The following is a 20703-nucleotide window of genomic DNA, read 5'->3' as shown; positions in this document are numbered from 1 at the left end:
ACAAATAGTAAAAATAGTTTAAAATGATTCAGTTTAAAAATAGTAAAATAAAAATAAAATAAAATAAAATAAAAAATTATAAAATAGAACGGACATAAAAAATACAGGCATGAGCGAGCATAGTAAGATATGGCAAGTGACAACAATGCATAAAGTTTACAGACAATCCATGCTGATTGATCTGCCATAAGCAAGTGAAAGTTTACAGACAATCCATGCTGATTGATCTGCCATAAGCAAGTGAAGATTACAGTCTGTTCTAACAAACCAAACTGCCATGTATTAAAGTTTACAGACAATCCATGCTGATTGATCTGCCATAAGCATAAGATTACAGTCTGTTCTAACAAACCAAACTGCCATGTATTAAAGTTTACAGACAATCCATGCTGATTGATCTGCCATAAGCATAGTGTTTCACATTAGGATCTAGCATCCTAATAGGCTCTCTATTCAGTAATTAAAAAGTGCAATAACCGACGGACATAAAAATACAGGCATGAGCGAGCATAGCAAATAATAAGAATAGTTTAAAATGATTCAGTTTAAAAATAGTCATCAGTAAGAAGTAAAAAGTGCAATAACCGACACATGAATTTGATAGGCAGTGTAAAAGAGTAGGCAGGGTAAGAATAAATACAAGTTGTGTCAGGATATCCCTGATGTTTCCTCTTGCCACTAGGTGGTAGCAGATATCTATCAGTGAAATGCCTGAGCAAAGAGATTTTAAGCTGGTTTTAAGCTGTCTTTTAAAGATGTCTAGCGAGTTGGCTTCCCTGATGTTTTGGGGTAGTTTGTTCCATAGTTTTGGGGCATAGTTGATAAAGGCTGCATTATCGATCCTCTTTTGACTGCTTCTGGGAGCCTCTAGTAGTCCAGCAGCTGATGATCGCAGTGTTCTTGCTGGTGTGTAATTTATTAGAGTGTTGGCGATGTAGCTAGGTCCCTGTCCATTTAGAGCTTTGTATGTAAGGAGAAGGACCTTAAAGTCAATTCTAAATGTTACAGGAAGCCAGTGTAAAGCGGCTAAGACTGGACTAATGTGCTCTCTCCTTTTGGTTCTAGTTAGCAGTCGGGCTGCAGAGTTTTGGATTAGCTGAAGCCTCTCTGTGGTTTTCTTAGGGAGACCTGTGAAAAGTGCATTACAGTAGTCTAACCGGCTAGATATGAATGCATGAATTAGCTTCGTTCTGATTAATAAATGGTCGTACTTTTGCTATATTTCTGAGATGGAAGAACGATGTTTTCGTCACTTTGCTAATATGAGAATTGAAGTTCAGTTCTGAATCTATGACAACCCCAAGACTAGTGACCTCAGATTTGATCCAAGGGGTTAGTCCCCCCAGGTTCTTTATTAATGTTTCTTTTTTAGTTTTGGAGCCGATAATTAGAATTTCAGTTTTGTTCTCGTTTAGTTTCAGGAAGTTCTTACTCATCCATTTATTTATTGCCAGTAAGCAGTCTGTAATGGAGCTAATCGCTGTATCATTTGGTTCAGCAGATATGTACAGTTGTGTATCATCCGCATAGCTATGGAAATCTACATTATGTTCTCTGATGATATCACCCAGCGGTAACATGTAAAGGGAGAAGAGTAAAGGACCTAAGCAACTCCCTTGTGCAACTCCATAGTTGTTGTCGTATATATCAGACATGTGATCTCCTAGTTTAACATAGAATTTCCTCCCTCTGATGTATGTTTTAAACCAGCCTAGCACATGGTCTGAGAAACCGACATGGTTTTCAAGACGATCGATTAGAATATCGTGATCGATTGTATCAAATGCTGCACTGAGATCTAACAGGATAAGGATGGAGATCTTATTCTTGTCAGAGTTTAGTCTGAGGTCACTGATTATTTTGGTGAGGGCAGTTTCAGTGCTATGATATTTTCTGAATCCTGACTGAAATTCTTCTAAGATGTTGTTTTCTTCAAGAAAGGAATTTATTTGAACTGAAACTATCTTTTCAAGTACTTTACTAATGAATGGTAGGTTGGATATTGGACGATAATTTGCCATTTCATTACTATCCAAGTTAGGTTTTTTAGTAATGGCTTTACAACTGCTGTTTTAAAGGCATCCGGGAAAATACCAGTCCTAAGGGAAGTGTTTATGATATCTAGCACAGGGCTTGAAACCAGGGGCGGAGCTAGGGGGTGGCTACCTGGGCTCAAGCCCCGGATGTATTCTGTAAAGCCCCGAATCTATTTAAATTTTTTTTTTTTTTTTTTTTTTTTTTTTTTTTTTTTTTTACAATTCATCATTGTTACATGAAAATATGTTTGCACCAGATTTAGCAGAAGCTAATTTCCATCTGTGGTCTATCCAGCTGCTAACTGTATTTGAGTGAGTTAAGTCTTGGTGTTATGGTAGACTCAGACCTAAGCTTTAAATCACAATCAACAAGTTGACAAAAACTTAATTCTTCCACCTTAGAAACATAGCTAAAGTACGGCCATTTATAAATCAAAAGGACGCTGAAAACCAGATCCATGCCTTTATCTCAAGCCAACTCGACTACTGTAATGCACTCCTTACCGGCCTCCCGAAAAAATACGATGATAACTATTTTATTGCAATGCACTATTGCATTATTTTATTCTATTTTACTAACTATTTTATTGCACTGCACTATTTTACTTTGTATCAGTGAATCATAGACGCCTGGCCATAAGAGCATTCGGAGCATCTCTGCTCTCCCACTATTGAACTTGGGGGAGCAAAGGTATGATCTTGCTCCACCACTTTTTGATTATATGAAAAATATGATATACCCCCCCCAATATATAAATCTAACCATAACTACGTTATGGTTAACTGAGTTTTATAGTGAAAAGAGCAGCTTTATTGGTCAAGATTGAAGGCTCTATATTGCAGGAAATTGCACGTACAGGTTCATTAAATTAAAAAAAAATCTGTCGTGGAGGGGGTCGTGTCTGACCCCCTCCTACCCACCCCTTGCATGCCAAAAAAAATAAAAAAAAATAAAAATAAAAATGAAAAAAAAAAATGAAAAAAAAGGGGGGGGGCCCATCTGGGCTAAGCCCCGGATCTCCTACAATCCTAAATCCGCCCCTGCTTGAAACACTATTAAATACCCGTTTGAAGAAAGCTGTAGGTATAGGGTCAATGTCTGAGGTGGAGGAGTTACATTCTGAGACAGTTTTGCAGAGTACATCTAATGTGATGCATGTGAAACTTCTCATGGTTACATTGCACGGTTTGCCGCAATCAACTTTATTTCCATCATGAGTAATGCTGGCCCTGATCAAGGTTATTTTGTTGTTAAAGAATAGTGCAAGTTCTTCACACTTAACCGTTGATGACTGAGGAGGTGTAGGGGCAGTGTTGAGTAGTACATTAATAGTGGAAAAGAGGATTCTGGAGTTTCCAGCATTTTCTGTAATGATTTTAGAGAAGTAATCTTTCCTTGCTAAGCGGATGGTTTTATTATAAGCAGTTAAAGCATCTTTGTATATATCACAGCATATGGTGGTTTTTGTTTTTCTCCATTTTCGCTCCGCTGCACGACATTTCCTTTTTTCTTCGTTGACCGTATTATAGTTTAACCAGGGAGAGGCTCTAGTTTTCTTCTTTTTCGTTTTTAATGGGGCGACAGAATTTAATATAGATGACATTGCATCATTGAGATTTTCTACCATTTCATTTAGAGAGCTGTCATGATTGGATGTAGATTTTGATTGGGATGCAGTCTGGGAAAATGTTCAGTTATATATCGTATTTGCTTATCGCGTCCCGCTCTGAGCCTTATGAGATACCCCTTATCTCCTATGATATCTACTGTATCTCCAACGAAACAACTACATGCACCCAACCTGTATGGGGCCCTGCCCCTATGGTGGCATAGCCCATATAACCATGACTCTGGTCACCAAACACCCTTCCTCTATTTTCGTCCCAGCGTACTGGCTGCGTGCACCATACGTTAACTAGCAGGATGAAAAGATTAAGGAAGATTCGTAATGTTGAGGGCTTACCGGAGGATTGTTTTTCCCTGGATTCTCCGGAGCTTGTTTCGGCGACGCATGAGACCTGTGCTGGTGGTTCCTCGGCTGACGGCGACGGACCGAGGGGCAGCGTACAAGGTTTGACTAACGGGTCGGCTTGTACAAAGGTGAGGTCTCTGTCAGTAGGCATCAATGTCGGTGTTGGTCGTGCTGTGGAGTATGTTTCGGCACCAGGGCCGGGGCGGCTTGGCGATCGTTCCACTGTAGTGGGCGATGTCCTGGCGATCCTGGAACATGCTGTTAACGCTAATGCTACTACTGCTTTTTCTGCTAACGCTGATGTTGACGCTGGAATGTCTAATAATCCCCGCCGCGGGATTCCGCTTTTCCCTCCTCTTGCCAGCTTCATTGATGATGGTGGTGGATGTGGGGGGGTTCGCTGAGCTCTATTTACCTTTTTTACGGGTGAAGGGGCTGACAACGGGGTGCAGGCCGGGGGTACCTTGGCTAAGCAGCCAGGTAGCTTCTTTTCTGTGCCCAGGCGGGGATGAACGACGTTCCGCCCGGCCGATGCTTGATAGCATATCGGCTCGGAGGGTGGCAGTATGGACGAATGAGTGGTATACTGCTGCAGGATGGCATTTAGCGGCGGCCAGTGTTATGGCTCAGCTGGCTACTTTCCTATCCAAGATGGCGTCGGGTTTTAGGTCTTTGGGTCCAACCGACATTGTAAACGTGATTCATGTTTGTGGTGTTATAGAGATCTTGACTCAGTCGCAAGCTATAACTGCGGGTAGGATTCGGATGCTATCGACTTTGGTTGTTAGGCATGTTTGGTTGGAGCAGTCTCCTCTTGGGGAAGAGGATAGGTTTTCTCTCCTCACGACTCCTTTTTCCACAGATAGTCTTTTTGGGCGTTCTATGGAGGCGCAGGCGGTTATTGATCTGGGCCCTACACCGCCTCACGCTGTGCAGCCAGAGGTGGGAGCACGGTCTCGTCAACGACTGTGGCGAGATCCTCGACAGGCGGCCATGTTTCCCCCGCCAGTGGTGCCCTGGTTGGAGAGTCAACAGGGTATCGCGAAGCCGACAGCCTTGGCGGCCGAGGGATCGGCCATTTTGGGTGATTTCGGGTTTGGTAAACCAACCCGTCGTCATTTTGCTGCGAGCAGCTCGCTCCCCGTTCAATCCTCTCTCTGTTACCCCCAGAAGCGGGGCTCTGAGCGTTCTCCTTTGGCTGCGGGCCGCGAACCTTCATTGAAGCGTATGTGGCCCCATTCTTCGCTTCTCATGGGGGCAGGGGCTGACACCCAGTTGATGGCTGAGCCTGGGTCTGTCCGTGAGAATGTTCCGTCGTCGCGTGGTTCCTACACCGCAGGTTGTGGGTGGGTGGAACCTGGTGTTACAGCTGCCACTAGCTCCAGTGGTCAGCAGGGGGACTCGTTGCCTCTTCTGTTGAATGCTCAGCAGGGGTTACCCCGGCTTCGCCCTCGCCAGGCGGGGTATCACGCTGTTGCCTCCCACTCCCGTCAAACCGGCAGTGGTCTGCAAAGGAGAGGCGAGCGTGATTTGAGTGGTAGCAATATCACTGCAGGGCTTCGGCGTGTAGGAGCCCATGGGGTCCTCATGCCTTGTGTGTCTAGCTGCGGAACAACTCCTCAGCATGCGCTGGAGGGGTGTTCAGGGGGCGAGTGTGTGTCCACAAGTTTGATGACAGCTCCTCCCGTATCAAACCGGCCCTTTCTGTCGGGGTCCCCCCTTGGGTGCTTTGCACGACGGGGGGGACCGGGCCAACTATCTACTGTTCCTTGCGGCCCAGCGTCATTTGACGGCTTGGGCGCTGTGGGATTATATTCACATATGGCGACGGGAATGCCCTTTGAATCGGTGGATGCGGAGAACGTTAGAGGCGGGGCTGGTTTTGCAGTTCGCACAGCCCCATCCTCCGTTCTCAGGTTTGGTGCCGACCCTATTATTAGGGTCAGACGCAGTGACAGCCCTGGCCGACGAGATCCAATCTCTGTTGGCGAAGCAGGCCGTCGTTGTGGTCCCGAGCGAGGATGCAATGTCAGGCGTCTACTCCCGTTATTTTCTGGTGCCCAAGAAAACAGGGGGGGTCAGACCTATACTGGATCTGTCGGCGTTCAATCGGTTGATTGTAGCGAGACCATTCAGGATGTTGACCGTCCGACTCCTTCTGCTTGCTGTCAGGAGGGGGGACTGGTTCACCTCCATAGACCTGAAGGATGCGTATTTTCACATTCCTATTTTCCCTCCTCAAAGGAAGTTCCTACGGTTCCTGTTTCAGGGCGTAGCGTACGAGTACCACAGAATGCCGTTCGGTTATTCTCTGGCTCCCCGCACATTCACCAAGTGCGTGGCGGCTGCTCTGGGGCCTTTACGTCGTCGGGGGATACGAGTCCTATTCTATCTCGACGACATTCTACTCCTCAGCCGTTCAGAGGAGGTTGCCAGGTCTCATACTCGGCTGGTGGTGGAATTCCTCACCAGCCTGGGTTTTGCTGTGAATTGGAAGAAGAGTACCCCTCTTCCCAGTCAACAGGTGGAGTACTTGGGCTTGACATTGAGGTCGAAGCCCATGCTTGCGACCCTCTCGGAGCAGCGTCGGGGGGATCTCCGTCGCGCGCTCGGGGGTTTCCGTCTGGGAGGGACGGTTACGGCGCTGCAGGTGATGCGTCTGCTGGGCCTTATGTCGGCTGCTCACACGGTGGTTCCTCTTGGCCTCCTCTTTATGAGGAGGATACAGAGGTGGTTTCTCTCTTTGAGAATAGATCCGGTGTGGGGCAAAGGGAGACGGTTGACGGTTCCTTTGTCGATATGGGGGGATCTCACCCACTGGGGGAGGCTGGGTATCCTCTCCGCTGGGGTCCCCATGGGTAGCAGTGGCTCACACGTCACGGTTTTCACCGACGCCTCTCTCACGGGTTGGGGGGGGACGTTTCAGACCCATGCAGTGGGGGGCAGCTGGACAGGTCATGCCGACCCGGCTATCCTGCATATCAATGTGTTGGAGTTGAAGGCGTTCCTCCTGGTCCTCAAACGGCTCGGCCACCTGGTGGTAGGCAGGCACGTTTTGGTCAGGACGGACAATGTGACGGCGGCGGCGTATATCAACAGGCAGGGTGGGACTCGTTCCGCCCGCCTGCTCCGGGTGGCGCGCGAACTGTTGCTATGGGCATCCCGCAGGCTGCGCAGTCTGAGGGCACTCCACGTTCCTGGTACGGAGAATGTGGGGGCGGAAGTAATAATCCCCACCACCAAAATTAATATCTACCCAAATCAAAAGCCCTGGGTAGACAAATCCGTCCGTGAGGCTCTGAAAGTGCGCACATCAGCATACAACACCGGGCTGGTGACAGGCAACATGGAAGAACACAAGATGGCAAGATACAACGTCAGGAGAGCAGTAATAGAGGCAAAACGGCGGTACAGGGATAAAGTTGAACTTCAGTTTGAACAGGCTGACTCTAGAGGCATGTGGCAGGGCCTCAGAACAATGACAGACTACAAAGGAACCCCCCTCAAACTGAACAGTGACATCTCCTTAGCAAATGATCTCAACTCCTTCTATGCGAGGTTTGAGGCTGTGAATAACAACACCAGCCTACAAACCACGGCAATGGGGGGGGGGGGGTCTGCTGATGGAGACTCAGTGTTCAGGGTAACAGAGCATGAGGTGAGACGGATCTTTAAAAAAGTGGATATCAGGAAGGCAGCAGGACCGGACGGCATCCCCGGCCGCGTCCTAAAAGTCTGTGCCGACCAACTGGCCCCGGTATTCACTGACATCTTCAACCTGTCCTTGGAACAGGCCGTCATCCCCACCTGTCTGAAGAAGTCCACCATCATCCCTGTACCCAAAAAATCTACGCCCGCTTGCCTCAACGACTACCGCCCTGTAGCCCTCACCTCCATAGCCATGAAGTGCTTTGAGAAGCTAGTGAAGGGCTACATCTGTTCCTCCCTCCCCATCAACCTGGACCCTCTGCAATTTGCATATCGCCCCAACAGGTCCACGGAGGACGCCATAGCCCATGTGCTGCACACAGCAGCATCACATCTGGACAAGAGGCAGGGGAACTATGTGAGAATGCTGTTCATCGACTACAGCTCAGCATTCAATACCATAGTCCCCTCCAAACTCATAGCCAAGCTCAGGGACCTGGGCTTGAACTATGACCTGTGCCAGTGGGTCCTGGACTTCCTGACGGGCAGACCCCAGGTGGTAAGAGCCGGCAACTGCACCTCCTCATCCATCACGCTCAACATAGGGGCCCCCCAGGGCTGTGTTCTGAGCCCCCTCCTCTACTCCCTGTACACACATGACTGCGTAGCACAGCGGAACAACAACACCATCATCAAATTTGCTGATGACACAGTAGTGGTGGGCCTGATCTCTGCCAACGACGAAAGGGCCTACCTGGAAGAGGTAGAGAACCTGTCACAGTGGTGTCAGGAGAACTGCCTCTCCCTGAACGTCAGCAAAACAAAAGAGATGATTGTGGACTTCAGGAGGTCGGGGGTCAAGGACTACAGCCCCCTCAGCATCGACGGGGCACCAGTTGAGAGAGTGAACAGTTTCAAGTACCTCGGAGCCCACATATCCGAGGACTTGACATGGACCACACACATTGACAGTGTTGTGAAGAAGGCACGACAACGCCTCTACTTCCTCAGGCGCCTAAGGAAGTTCCAAGTCAGTCAGAAGATCCTTAGGAACTTCTACTCATGTACAATAGAGAGCATCCTGACCGGCAACATCACCTCCTGGTTTGGGAATAGCACTGCACAAGACCGTAGCAGACTACAAAGAGTGACACGTTCAGCCGAACGCACAATTAGAGGGGGGCTTCCCACCCTCCAGAACATTTACAACAAGCGGTGCAAGGGGAAGGCTAAGAGAATTATTAAGGACTCGAGCCACCCGAACAACTGCCTCTTTGAACTGCTGCCGTCAGGCAAGCGATACCGGAGTCTTATGGCGAGCACAGAAAGACTCAGAAGGAGCTTCTATCCCCAGGCCATCAGGCTGCTAAACGAACAATAATCGCTAAACGAACAATAATCACTATGCAACAACCATCAAATGCACACAGCACACACACCCACACGCACACACTCACTCAAACAAACAGCACACTGCAGCACCCACTCTCCACACTTTAGATCACACAAACACACTTACACTTTATATTTATTGATAAAGGATTTGCACTACAACTCGTACACCTACTGTGAATTGTACCTAAACTGCACCTCGTCCATTTATGCCTTGCACTATATAGTATTGTATATTAGTACACTGCACAGTATTGTGTATTGTATGGTAACTACGTCTACGAACATTGTACATATGTCTAAACTGAACACTGTGACCTCTTTTTTTACTTCTAATTTTTACTATGTTTTTATTTCATACTTATCTTGTCATGCACAGTCTCTGGAGCGCAACAGTAAGAAGCATTTTGTACAAAAGTATTCTGTACTTCTGTATGACAACTATTAAAGAAACTTGAAACTTGAAACTTGAAACTTGATATAATGTCTCGGGCGGTCTTCGTCACGACGAGTGGGAACTCCACCCCGACATAGTCACGCAGATCTGGGATCGGTTCGGGGAGGCATCGGTGGATCTGTTTGCGTGCCGGCGCTCTCACAAGTGCCCCTTGTGGTTCTCGCTCAGGCGAGCGGATCATCCCCCCTTGGGTGTGGATGCCTTCTCGGCCTTTCCGTGTCCGCCCGGTCTTCTGTACGCCTTCCCTCCTGTACAGCTGTTGAGTCAGCTGTTGGAGCGCGTCAGTGTGGTTCCCGGTCTTAATCCAGCTTCTGGTCGCTCCTCCTTGGGTCATTCCGTGGTCAGCGACGGCCCTCTCACAGCAAAACGGATTGTTTTTCCAGCCTCCGGTGTTGGGTCAACGCCTGGTGGTGTGGCTGGTGGGAGGGTGAGTCTGGAGAGGATGGATCCCTCTGTGGTTGATACCATCCGGTGTGCGCATGCTCCCTCCACTGTCGCGGTTTACGCGGGCAGGTGGCGTGCGTTCCAAGAGTGGTGTAAGGGGGGGGGCTGGGACCCAGTCTCCTGCCCCCTGGATGCTGTTCTGAGTTATCTCCAGTCTCTTCTTGGTAGACTGTCGGCTTCGACGGTGAGGGTATATGCGGCAGCTATATCCTCCTATCATGAGGGTTTTGAGGGGACTGTTTTGTTCAGCCACCCTCTTGTGAAGCGTTTCCTGCTTGGCGCTCGACACGTTAAGCCGGTGCAACGCTCCTTGGCTCCGACTTGGGATCTTCAGTTGGTCCTCGGTCGGTTGTCCTTGGCTCCGTTTGAGCCGCTCGAGCAGGCGCCGTTGGGACAGCTGTCCTTCAAGACCGTGTTCCTACTGGCTGTCACTTCCGCTAAACGCGTAGGTGAGCTCTGTGCTCTCTCGGTACGTCCAAAGTGCCTGTCTTTTCGGACCGATTGCGGTGCCACTCTGCGACCTAATCCTGCTTTCGTGCCTAAGAATATCCGGAGTTCCTTCCGCTCCCGGGATATTGTGGTTCAGGCTTTTCGTCCTCCTCCTTACACTAGTGAGTTAGATGCAGGCCTTCACCTGTCATGTCCAGTCCGTGCTTTGGGGATTTACCTCAGCCGTACTCAGGACTTCAGGGTTACCGACCAGCTTTTTGTCTGTTACGGTGGGGCTCGTGCTGGTAAGGCACTGTCGAAGCAGCGCCTGTCCCATTGGTTGTGCGAGGGTATTACCCTCTGCTACACGTTGGCTGGGCAGGATCCCCCTGGGGGCATCAGGGCGCACTCCACTCGTGGGGTGGCTGCCTCTGCCGCTCTCCTGGGTGGGGCCTCGTGGAGGACATCTGTGCTGCGGCTTCATGGTCCTCCCCGGGCCCCTTTGTAAGGTTTTACCTCATGGACATGACCGGGGGTTCTGTCTCCCAGGCGGTTCTGGGGTCTGTGGCCTTTCCTGCTTCCCGTCCTTTGGTAGGGTAGCAGGAGTGTATGGGTATGGGCCACAGTGTGTTGAGTCACACGTGGTTCCGCCTGTACGGTGTGTTCAAGGGGTTCTAGTTCCCTCTTGTTCGCATTCAGGTGGAGTTGACTGCGCCCCCCCTTCATTAGGAAGGATGGGGTGACAGGGCTCCCCGCACCCCTTGATGTGGGCTTACGGGTCCTCAGGGGGTACATCTGTCGGGTCTCGCGTCCGCTCTTCCCCATATCTCATAAGGCTCAGAGCGGGACGCGATAAGCAAATACGATATATAACGATAGGTTATGTAGATAACCTAGTTATATTAGTATTGGCTGAGCGTCCCGCTCTGCGCGACCCTGAGTTCCCTCTTGAGGGATCTTTTCCTGGGACGGGATTTGGCGAGGAAGGGTGTTTGGTGACCAGAGTCTTGGTTATATGGGCTATGCCACCATAGGGGCGGGGCCCCATACAGGTGGGGTGCATGTAGTTGTTTCGTTGGAGATACAGTAGGTATCATAGGAGATAAGGGGTATCTCATAAGGCTCAGAGCGGGACGCTCAGCCAATACTAATATAACTAGGTTATCTACATAACCTATCGTTATCCTCACACAACCCAGATCACCAACAGATTCACCTGAATTTTATTCACAGGACTTATTTAACCCCTAGACGATTGAATTAAATGGGTCTCAGACCTGACTCTTTATGTACCTTGTGTCCAAACGGCGCCACAGGTACATTTATGCATATGTACTGGGAATGCCCTCCTGTTGTGAGTTTTTGGGAAAATGTTACATATCAGCTCTCTGACATTTTCTCTTTAACCATACTTGTATCTCCTTCTGTATTGTTATTGAATGATCTCTCTCAATTACCGACCTCTATACAGGTGAAAAGACTCATTTTGGCCAGCCTCACAGCCGCAAAAAAATTGTGTACACAGGAAACCAATATGATTATTATATATTTATAATAATTATTATAATAATAATTATTATATATAATAATTTTTTATTAAGTTATACTTAGTTCCACCTATGCTTGCTGCGGTAGTCAGTCTGTGTTCAGGAATCCACTTGAGTAAATTAATTGCCTAGTGCCCCCTCCCCCCACTGTTATAGTTTATAGTTTCACTTTCACTTCTAGAGTAGATTTTACTTTTACGCAGAGAAATACTAGAGAAGCGATGCCATGTTACACAACAATGAGAGGATTTATCACTATTTTGGATTTAAACAACATAGCAGCTCGACTGGAGAGGAGCTCAAAGGACCAGTCCAGATCAGCAAAAGTACGTTTGCGTGTTTTTTTTTTCTCGGATCAGCTGGAAAGTAGCGCAGAAGAAAGTTGGTGTGTGTGTGTGCATGTGCAACGTGTGTGTCTTTCCATTGGTTAACATTATTACGCGAACAAGAAAACGATGAACATTTTCAGCCTATTGTATATGCTGTGTTACAAACATACTGTATCATTCATGGTTGGTTTTGTTTCAGTGACTGTAGGTAAGGGGAGGAGAGGAGGGGAGAAACAGCCGAGTGCAGAGTGCGCGTTCATTTGTTCTGTCGGCTTGTTCATGCCTTTACAAGCTTCAACGTTGTATTCATCATCTAAATGTGGCAATCCAAGCTTGATATGCAACGTTATGAATCACCTTCTGTGTTAAGACTGTTAGTAAGCCAGTGTAAAGTAAAAATATTGAGCATAGATTTGTAAAATGTTCACCTAGTGGTACTGTATGTATGAGACGTATTCTTCGTATGGCTGCACGTACCGCACTGTGAGCCACGTACCGTAAATTTGCGGGACGAATATGCATACCGTTACACCCCTAGTGTGCAATACTGTAATAGTGTAACTAGTGTAATATGAATAATGCAGGGTGATCTGCTTTCATTGGTTTATGTTTGCCCCACCCCCTACACTTAACGCCCCATCTAACATAGACTACTAGAAAATAAACGGGTGGTTGCTGCTTTCTGGAGATTTGCACTCTACTGAGTGCACCTTTCTAGTTGTCTCTGTACCACTAGCTACAGCCGTCCCTTGAAAAGTGCTGTGTGTTTGGCAACCGTATAATATATATATTTTTACTTTGAAGCATTCATATAGCAAAAGACACAAAAGGAAATCTGGCAGCCATGGCTTTTCCCTAAGAACATAGCACACTCCCAGCAAAGGATGTGTTGAGGCTAGACGTGGCCAAATTGCTTTGGAGCTCTTTGCTTTCAGAAAATGGTCTGGCATTAGCATTCACCTCTGATTCATAAGGCTTATTCGCATGAGGTTATTTTTTTTCTTTTTCCAAACCAATGCTGTTGCTCAATGCACTCAGATTAGCCTTGCATTACTCGAGGAAAAACTCTGCTGAAGGAAACTTTAAATCCATGTGTAAAATTACTCTCATAAATCCTCTCTCTGAGTCCGCTCTCGCTCCCCCACCGAACGCATTCATCCCATAGATGCCGTTACCAATCCACGGATACCAAAACAGATGCTATTCATTTTATAAATTTCACCCCCCACCCCACAGTCCCTTTTACATTAGACTAATCTCTCCACTGTTATATCTCGGTATTGCCATGTGACCGAACTGTAATTTCACTTCTAATTTAAATTAGCATTTCAAACACATAACAATTCCCTCCGCCCTGTCCCTCTCATTAGCGCTCTCATTGAAAAAAGGCTCAGAAGTTGCTTCATTAACATACTGTAGGTGCGCTCCTTTGAGTTTCCCCAGCCCTGCTTGCTGCTTTCTTCTGGCGTTTCATCTTATAGTAATATCATTAGTTGAAAAAGAAACATATACAATGAAATTAAATGCTGTATTTCTGTCTCTGCATTTCCCCTTGAGGGGGGCGCGCGTAACTGTCAGAGGGGAAAATGATCAGCCAGTGACTGGCTAAACGATCGTCAATGAACTTAGTGACGGCTGACATGTTACCGTCTCTCAGTCTCACCGGGGGGGGGGGGGGGGGGGGGCGTGGTCACAGCGTTCGCGCCCACCGTACAATCTTCCCATTGGTCTACCCGGGGGGGGGGGGGGGGGGGGGCTTTTATCATAACATTTTAAACAGCAAGGCAATCAGTCGCAGACACTGCCCACAGGGGAGCCTGAGGCACAGCCTGTCACTTATCTCAGCAGAGGGCACTGGTGAGAGGGGGGGGGGGGGGGGGGGCAGGGAAGGGACGCTGGGAGATTGGGGGGAGAGAGGAGGGAATAGAGTGAAGGGGGGGGGGGTGATGTGGGGGGTGAGGAGAGAGTAAAAAAAAGATAGCGTGAGGGACAGGATTAGAGGAAAGTGTTTAAAACCGGTAATACACACTCACAATGGTATCTCTCACCATCTGCTGATTTTGCTCCAGATTGCATTGTCAGCAGTTTTCCCCCCTCCTTTTAGGTAGAGAAGTGATCCAATTTCAGCTACATAAATTGTGTGTGAAGACTTAACATGTGGCGTTTCATTTAAAACTTTTCAAAGGAACTGACGTTGAATGCTGGCTGAGGTGGTTTTAACAGAGGGTTGAAGACACATAAATACTGTGTGAGTTATTTTTTCTTCTTCTCTCCACTGGGATCAAGGCAGTAAAGATCAGGACCTGCATGCCTTAACAATTCCCATATTAACAAGGCTATTTGATGGATTACTCAGCAGTGATATACAGGGTAATTTTTAGGACTTTGAAAGATCAGCGGGCTGAGCCCAGAACATCTGGGGATGTGGTGGTGGTATATTTTTCCCCTGCTGTGCTCTCTGGCACTTTACTTATTCATCAGTCTCTCTCTCTCTCTCTCTCTCTCTCTATCTCTCTCTCTCTCTCTCTCTCTCTCTCTCTCTCTCTCTCTCTCTCTCTCTCTCTCTCTCCTCTCCTCTCCTGTTGGCACGTCTCTTTTCTGCATTTCTTCTATTTTCTCTGCAGGGTCCAGCACAGATAGTAAAAATGTAAAGAGGGGAAAAAGGGTGTTTGAGATTTAAGTGGCAACATGAGGCTGCTATAGGCACTGAGAGGCTGCTGCAGTGGCAGCACAGTGGGGGACGTAGGTAGGGATGCCCTGATAACAAATATTAACTTTAGGTAGGGATGCCCTGATAACAAACATTAACCTTTAGGTAGGTATGCCCTGATAACAAATATTAACCTTAGGTAGGGATGCCCTGATAACAAATATTAACTTTAGGTAGGGATGCCCTGATAACAAACATTTGCCTTTAAGTAGGGATGCCCTGATAACAAAATGATTAGGTAGGTAGTGATGCCCTGATAACAAATATTAACTTTAGGTAGTGAAGCCCTGATAACAAATATTAACCTTTCGGTAGGGATGCCCTGATAACAAACATGAACCTTTAGGTAGGGATGCCCTGATAACAAACATTAACCTTTAGGTAGGAATGCCCTGATAAGTAACAAACATTAACCTTTAGGTAGGGATGTCCTAATAACAAACATGAACCTTTAGGTAGGGATGTCCTGATAACAAATATTAACCTTTAGGGATGCCCTAATAACAAATATTAACCTTTAGGTAGGGATGCCCTGATAACATATTAACCTGTAGGTAGGGATGTCCTAATAACAAATATTAACCTTTAGGTAGGGATGCCCTGATAACAAACATTAACCTTTAGGTAGGGATGCCCTGATAACAAACATTAACCTTTAGGTAGGTATGTCCTAATAAACAAACATTAACCTTTATGTAGGGATGCCCTGATAACAAACATTAACCTTTAGGTAGGGATGCCCTGATAACAAGCCTTAACCTTTAAGTAGGGATGCCCTGATACCAAACATTAACGTAAGGTTATGTATATAACCAAGTTCTATGAATTATGGTGACGCTCAGCATCAGTTGCATATATCTCGCTTCAGTGGATATACACTGAATACATTTCAAAATGTACCTTTACATACCAACATCCGTCTGACCACACCCCCATCTGCTGCCTACATAAGCAGGGGTGGGGCCACACACTCATCTCCTTCCCAACAAATTTCACCACAATGAAAGATCAAGGGCCGCAGTGGCGCCTAGATGCTGAGCGTCACCATAATTCATAGAACTTGGTTATATACATAACCTTACGTTCTATTTCATTATGGCTGCCGCTAGGCATCAGTTGCATAACAGGAGCTGAGCGGGAGCCAGAAGCTCGACAAATGTACCCCACTGAGGCCCCCCACAACCATCAGAACCGGGGAGGGCCGAGCCCCCCCGACCCTCCCTAATGGAGGGATACCCTCCCTATTGGAGGACGGGAGGGAGACGGATCCGACCGTGCGAAGAGGAACTCGAGCAACTCAATGCACAGAGTGAGCAGACCGTGGCTTGACCCCACGACTACGCACACGCACAACCCGCATGTCCCCAGGGAACAAACGGAAGGAACAAACCTCGTTACTGCCCCCAAAATCACGGGGTCAAGAGCAAACTCAACCCCGTGGCAAGGCCGTAGCAGCGGAGCGCGAAGGAAGACCCAGACCCACTGAAGGGACTGGATCCCCCGGAAAAAAGGGGGCCCGAAGAGGTCAATGACGCCAGGCATCAAGACCCCACCAGGCGGTTATCAAGTGACACCGCCCCCCACACCGCCAGCGTATTTGGACAGGGCCCCTCCAAGAGCGGGCCCTTTCCCCCCACTAGTACGCCGCCTGGCACACTGACCCTGCAACACAGGCAGTCAGCATGGCCGAAACTTGAAGCACTCAAGGCTAACCATAACGGAAGCAGGCAGCGCACCGGCGAAACCAGGCAGCAGGCTTTAGACCCGAGCCTGGAGTACTGGGGGCGAGACAGGCGCCAAAGGGGTCAACTGAAAACAGCACCGTGGCGGAAGGGGCGTATGCTGGCATTGTTGCACACCATGACAAAGCCTCCACCAAAAAACCCCGACCCAGAGGGGTTGAGGCAGAGAAGGCTGACACGATTGGCAGACGTCATGAACGTGCAGGGGAACACTCAACCGGGTAACCCGGGAGTTGACTCTGCTCCAACACACCAGGGAATCAACCACCCTCTTGGTACCACATGCAGTGGTTGTTCCTATAACCCCTCAAGAAAAAACTCCAAAACACACCTGCGGGTATACACTGGCTATACCGCAGTACAAGTGTTTCAGTTTTCAAAAAAGGGTTATTCCAGGCCTACGGGTCGACAAAACATTACTTCAGACCGGGCCCGGCGGCTCGGGAAGCACACAGGGTTACCAGAGGAGGTCCAAAAGACCACCCCAACAGCCCCCTCTTCGCCACGCGTGAGAGAGGAGCGAAAATAATGGAGAACCAGCCCTAAGCTTACTGCACTTGTTATTCCCAGGCGGTCTCCCAACCAAGTACTAACCAGGACCGAACCTGCTTAGCTTCCGAGATCGGACGAGATCGGGCGCATTCAGGTTGGTATGGCCGTAAGCCTTTACGATAGTGCAGAGTACAACATGTACCCAACAAAGGGTCTCCATAACGCCTAACCCTGTGACACCCGGGCCGACCCGGCATTTTCCCCCCCGAAAAAAGCACAAGTCCCTCAGGGTACCAGAACAGCAGATCTGCGTCCCCAGCGGACAACGGGTTAACTGACCTGGACCAGCGCGACCAGAACCAGTCCCGTGCCCTAACCACGCCGACATGCCCACTCCAGGAGAGGGGGTAGGTATGCGTGTCGATCTAAAACATGAAAAGAGGGCGCCACCCAGACGGTCCCATTTGTACCGCGCTCAGTGGCCCACCCCAAGAGCGTGAGACCCCTCTACCTATGTTCTGATCTATTCCGTTAACATCCCGCAGATATGAACGAGAATTCGTCGAGACAAACCTAGTAAACTGGCGCTCGGAAGAGACAAAACTCCATCCCAGTTGCCCTATAAAAACGCTGTTTTAATCACGAGCAACCAAGGCGCACCAGCCTCATGCGTGATTCCCATCAGAAACACCCAGAGCCAGCACTTACATACGCGTCGAGACCCAAACACATCAATGGATAGTCTAACAAGACACCAGACATTGTTCCTCCAAGTCGCCTGGGAGAACGACAAGGAGCCGTCGTGCTTCATGTTCTTTCCTCTTTTTATTTAAAAAAGAAAGAAACACAGACTGACATGAATCCCACGTGACGCGGCTGAGGGTAAAAATTATTTTCATTTTTACATCCGACCACCCTCTCCACAGGGAGGAGACGGGAATCCCCAGAGAGACTTCCCACGCGAGCTGTATAGATTGAAAAGAAATATTGCAACATTGAGCTATGTAACACTTGGGTTAGGGCTCTCAGAGGAGGAGGCACTGAACCAATACACACTCAATAATCGAATTGAATCGAATACACATACAATAGAGCAGAACTCCTTTTTGAAGTTCTACTCACCTTGACAATCTGAGGAGGAGGCTCTCAAACTCTGAGGAGGCTCCCTCACAGGGAAGGAGAGTCCGAACTCACAGAAGGCACTTCTCCCCGAGGAGGAGCTTTGTGAGGAGGAGCTCTGACAACTCCCTGAAACATATCCATAACATGGACCTGAACAACCCACGGAAGTCCTACCAATAGAGACAAGCTCAGTGACGTACTCTATGGCTGGGGAATTTCCACGGTGCACACGCCCAATCTTTCAGGCCGTGGGACCAGAAACCCCCCCCCCCCCTTACCCTGTAACAGCAACGTGACAGGAACCCTGAAAGACAGGTGGTTTTAACGCCAGACCAATCAGAAAAGGGAAGGAAAGGTTTACCAGTTCACCCCTTTACGACCCCTCACCCATGATACGATGTAATGACAAATAGAGCATGACACAGTCATAGCATGCTACATGAGGCATCTAACAGCCTCACATAGCTCATGTAACTAATCCTGCTACCTGAGTTTTACTAAGGAAAAAACACAGAACAGAGAGGGCCCCTTTAAGAGCCCCGGTCCAGACTTACATATGTGCTTCTGTGGGCCAAACCTAACCCAGTTGTAGATCACAAAGACACACACAACCCTTCATCACAACAAAAAATGGCACAGTACACTCCTACTACAGAGGAACGCCGTTTTTCATAACAAGAGAAGACAGAATCCTCAATTATGTATTGGCCACAGGCCTTGCTAAGCACACATGATAAGTGACCAAACAATCTTTTCTTTAGGAAAACATTTTTCTCAAGCGGAAAGCACAACCCCAGCAATTAAGCTGAGGGTTACATTGTATCCCCACAAACACAGTGACACAATATATTGTAACCAAACATGTCTGAGAGGAGGGGGGAAGCCCCAGGGAAACCGGGGGGATCACCTCTCCTACCTTACCCTTGATACGACCAAGTTGAACAGGTAACCCTGTTAATATGTGAACACACTGTTCATTGTCATCACAGGCTGAGAAAGAATTCATTCCTCAATCACATGTCACTAAGCATAGCTTCACAGGTTAATTAACCCCCTTAGTTGTGAGTTCACCCACGTTACAAAACGTTACATGAACACACATGTTCTCGTCACAACTAACCAGATCATTTTTACACATGTAAACAACAATGCCGATTTCTATGGAGAGAGAAGCTATACCAGTGACAAGACAATTCACACACAACACGAGTCGTATCCTCAATGTATTGCAGCAACACATGTTTTGGAAAACATCGTTATTACAAAACATTTAGAAGGAAAGGAAAGAAGAAGTGTTTAAAGTCCAGTCGGGACTCCTACCCTGAGCGCAGGCCGAGAGAACTGCAATCTGGTTAACGGGACACCGAAGTCGAACACGGCATCTCCCGTGTTGGCGACGAGGGTAACGTCGCTGCGCCACCCAGCCGCTACGTTTCTCCATGTTGACGCAGTCCTCGCTGGCAGGGCTCCCGGTGTAGGTTCGACTAACATCCTCTGTCAAAGATGACGTTGTAGTCAGAGTGTTTAAGGCATGTTATAGTCATAGCAACGTTCAACAGTGTAGCATTAAGCTAACAGCCGCTCTCGACTGATAGCAACAAGCTAACGTTTCCTAGCCTAGTGACACAACGGGCTAGCGCCGCAGCTAACAGCTGACTGGCTAACAGGTAGGCCACAACTAGAACGCAAGCTAAGCAGCTATCACCTGAACTGTACACAACGACATAACAAGCCACACTTCAGACAGGCCGCCGTCTGAAACCCTCCTCATCCTTAAGAGAGAAGAGAAAAAGAAATGTCAAACACAGTTTTCAACGGTGATTTTACCAGACATACGGCGGAGCCGGCACAAATCCCATCTGGGCTGCAGCCGACTTGAACATGGATCTTCCGATAACGAAAATCCATGCCCACATTTCCTCGTTTAGGGTGTACTTCCACTCAAGTGAAAGATGGGGCCTGCACGGGACAGAGAAGCATCCGCTTGTCCAGAGAATCCCGGGTTTTAACCAGGCCTCTGTCGCGGCCCACTAGTTGACCATCATGGGCTTCAGACCAAGATCCACCGTTCGCCACTTCTCACTTAATCCTCCACCGCCGTGTTTACTTCTCACTTAAGAAGCCGAGCAGAGGACCCCAATCTGGGGCCGGCGTTCGTAAAATTGTCAGCTAACCCCCACAGCATCAACACACAACCAGAGCTCGCAAGCAAAACAGTACTTACCCCACCCTGGAAGCCACAGCTTCCTCACAACAGTCGGTGCTTCCCACAGTCCAGCTACATGGCCGGAGTGCCAAACCCATCCAGCCGCAGCAAGGAGGACTGCAGTTGGGGAGTATGTCCGCGGCGCGAGCCCCTAATACGAAAAGCCGGTGGAGGTC

Source organism: Notolepis coatsorum (genome assembly GCF_963971535.1).
Source record: "Notolepis coatsorum genome assembly, chromosome: 12".
Taxonomy (NCBI): domain Eukaryota; kingdom Metazoa; phylum Chordata; class Actinopteri; order Aulopiformes; family Paralepididae; genus Notolepis; species Notolepis coatsorum.
Note: the sequence above shows the minus strand (reverse complement) of the source record.